Below are 3575 nucleotides of genomic sequence, written 5' to 3' on the forward strand. Positions count from 1 at the left end.
CATTTGAAATTTGCAGCTGACAACGCCCTGCCCGGGGCTCTGGTCGACTACGGGATTACCGACGCCTCTTCAATGTGTGAGTTCTCTCTCCGATTCTATAGTTTAATTCCTTCGTAATTATTGTTCAGGTTAACTCAAGAAGAAACAACAACAAATGTTTCCTAACTAATTCGCTCTACTTTGTAAAAATCGTCGAATAGGAGTCAAACTGGATGAATGATTCGGTACGTGGAAGACTCGAACGCCCAAAAACAAGTAGCAACGACTTTCAGTCGAAGGGGGTGGCCAAGATGACATATTTCAATCCTACCAATCTGCTATCATGGTGGGGTAGGCTGGTGCCCGACGCTAAGTGCAATACCTGCACCGACGATATTTACGGTCAAGGTTGGTACCAACCTTTATCCCTCTTGACAAACCGAATGGCTAGCGACGTTGACTATAAGCTTCAGTCGATTCATACCATCAGGCGTTCGAGTCTTTTTAGGCATCGAATCATTTGTCAATCAGAATTCACCTCCAATAATATTTGTGCTGTTGAGCAATTTGGATATAGAACGACATTTATGGTTTTAATGTTTGTGTATATAAACATAAATATTACCATATATGTTATGTGTGTAATATATATATATATTATATATATATATATATATATATATATATATATAACACACACATATATAATATATATACATATTATATATATATATATATATATATATATGTATATATATATATATATATATATATATATACATATATATATATATATATATATATATATATGATATATATTATTATATATATGAGAAATCATTACTGAAAGTCTGAGGTAGCTGCTATAGGCGTTCAAATCCACAATGAGACTATACTTACCAATTGTAATTAGTTGTGGAAGCATAATTTCCGAGGTAGAGCGAACTGGATGTTAGACGATACTGAACGACATTTGTGGCTTAATGTTTCTGTATATATAAATACAATACATATAATTGCTATAATATATATAATATAAACATATAATACAGTAGTTCCTAAATAATATAAATAATACACACACACACACACACACCACACACACACACACACACACATATATATATATATATATATATATATATATATATATATATATAATATATATATATATATATATATGATGTTCAATGAAAGGTTAGGTTGATGCTGAGGTCACACTTTGATGTGAATGTCAAGAACGAACCTATTCAACTTTTTGTTGTAACCGGATGGTAATCTCGATGAAGAAGTTAGTCCAGGAATGCTTTTAACTATATATATATATATATATTATATATATAATAGTATATAATTATATAGATATATATATATATATAACTTGTAAGATTTTCGCTGCTGGTGAGCTTAAGTTTAATAATGATGAGGACATTGAGAAAACTGGAGATCTTTTCTTGTTTTTATTTACACCTACGTTTCGGGAATCCTTTCCCATCTTCAGGGCTATAAATAGAATTAATTTTTACAATATTAAAAAGTATGCTAAAATAACCTAATAATATAAGAAATATAGTTTGCCATTAAGCTAAAAGAAAAATAAAAACTACAAAGTGACTTTAAGCTAAAATTAAATTAAATGTATTTTTCATTACCATTTGTAAAAAATGCAGCTTTTAGACGTGAAATGACAACAGCGCTAAGCACTTAGTACTCCTATGTCCATTTCAAATTGTGTTCAATAACCCTTTAACAATAGGTAGAATTTTTAAATTCCGGAGTTGATGCGTTCTTTCGTTGTGTATGAGTATACTTGTCCAAAATGTAATTTTGGGAATTACGTCGGATCTACCCGATGCTTACTGAATGTCCGCATTTTTGGCCATAAGAAACCATTCAAATTCATGCAAAACTGACGTTATGTATAATAATTTCAAAATACTCTGTCAAGCTGCCGATTGTCTTTTGCTCCTTCTTTTAGAATCTCTTTACATCAAGAAACTGTCTCCTACCTTAAACAACCAAACTACCTCCACACTATTACATATTGCCTAACTGCCTATTACACACATTCTCTCTCTCCCCCTTGTTTTTTATTCCTCTAACATTGCCTTTTGACTATGCTATTTTCCATTAGTTAACAACCAAACCTCTTAAAAGTAAGTCTGGCAAAATGCTGTCTTTGTTTATATTTTTTTTTCAATTTTTTTCAATTTTTTTTTTTTTTTTTTGCTTTTGGATCTGTCATTTTACTAAATTATTCAGTGTTTTAATTTAATTTTAGCTTAAAGTCACTTTGTAGTTTTTCTTTTTCTTTTAGCTTAATGACAAACTATATTACTTATAATTATTAGGTTATTTTAGCATACTTTTTAATATTGTAAAATTCATTCTATTATAGCCCTGAAGATTGGGAAAGGATCCCGAAATGTAGGTGTAAATATAAAGAAGAAATGATCTCCAGTCTTCTTGCTGTCCTCTTCATTATATATATATATATATATATATATATATATATATATATATATATATATATATATATATATATATATATATATATATATATATATATATATATATATATATATATATATATATATATATAGTGGTCCCCCGTATTCGCGGGGGATGCGTACCAGACCCCCCCCCGTGAATAGTTAGACCCGCAAATGTTTGGAACCCCTATAAAAATGCTAAAAACAGCCTATTTGTCAGTTAAAACTCAAGACCACTAGAAATTTATATACTTGGTTTTTTTAATAGTTTCATCACAACAAGTGCATTTTATGATGAAATTGATAAAAAACCAGGAATTTGGTGAAATTTCTCATAGAAAAATACAGCGAATGTGCAAATTTCACGAATAATGCGGGGAAACATTTTCCGAGAGAAATTCACGAATGTGTGAGTCCGCGAATCTGGAGAACGCGAATACGGGGGGGTCCACTGTATGATATATATATATATATATATATATATATATATATATATATATATATATATATATATGTGTGTGTGTGTGTGTGTGTGTGTGTGTGTGTGTGTGTAAAATTATCAATGACTAAATTTTATCATTACTTTCGTCTCCAAAAATTCCAGGTGTCTGCAGAATTATGTGCATCCGTAATATTTCTTGCAGCGGCGTCACTGTTCAGTACGACGGAGGTACAGTAGCTCAAAATTGTGTCATTTTATCTAATTCTTTTCTTCTCAACTATTTATCCACACTCACTCTCCCCGATTATGTTGCATGAAGCAAGTTAGCAGATTAATTCCATTGATTATTAATAATTTTATGACTTTAGGCAGGTTTGGATGGGGGTACTATTATGAATTTGCTGCATTAAATAATATTCATAAGAATTACTGTTCACTGTTTTGTTCTTCCCTGTTTCCTAATATTTTGCTATTTAATCTTAAAGTAGGTAATCACATGTTGGAATTGTCCTTTTTGTCACATATACGTTTATCTATATATGTATATGCGAGTGTGTGCACACATACATGTGAATGCAATGTCCTACAATTCAAAAAACTATAACATGAAATAAATCAAGACTGGTTTCTCCACTAGAGACTGATGTAGTGGATGAAATTTA

General features: G+C 30.5%; 1 long non-coding RNA gene across 1 annotated transcript in view; it reads left to right on the forward strand.

The window, feature by feature from the left end:
- Positions 1-3147, forward strand: part of LOC135220343 (uncharacterized) — a 5786-nt gene extending 2639 nt beyond the window's left edge. Inside the window, exons 2-3 of the long non-coding RNA XR_010315673.1 lie at positions 1-76; positions 3076-3147. The exon at positions 1-76 is cut by the window's left edge and continues 137 nt beyond it. This is a non-coding gene — a long non-coding RNA (uncharacterized LOC135220343). The remainder of the gene's footprint in view (positions 77-3075) is intronic.
- Positions 3148-3575: the final 428 nt, after the last annotated feature.

Source organism: Macrobrachium nipponense, chromosome 1, assembly GCF_015104395.2.
Source record: "Macrobrachium nipponense isolate FS-2020 chromosome 1, ASM1510439v2, whole genome shotgun sequence".
NCBI lineage: Eukaryota > Metazoa > Arthropoda > Malacostraca > Decapoda > Palaemonidae > Macrobrachium > Macrobrachium nipponense.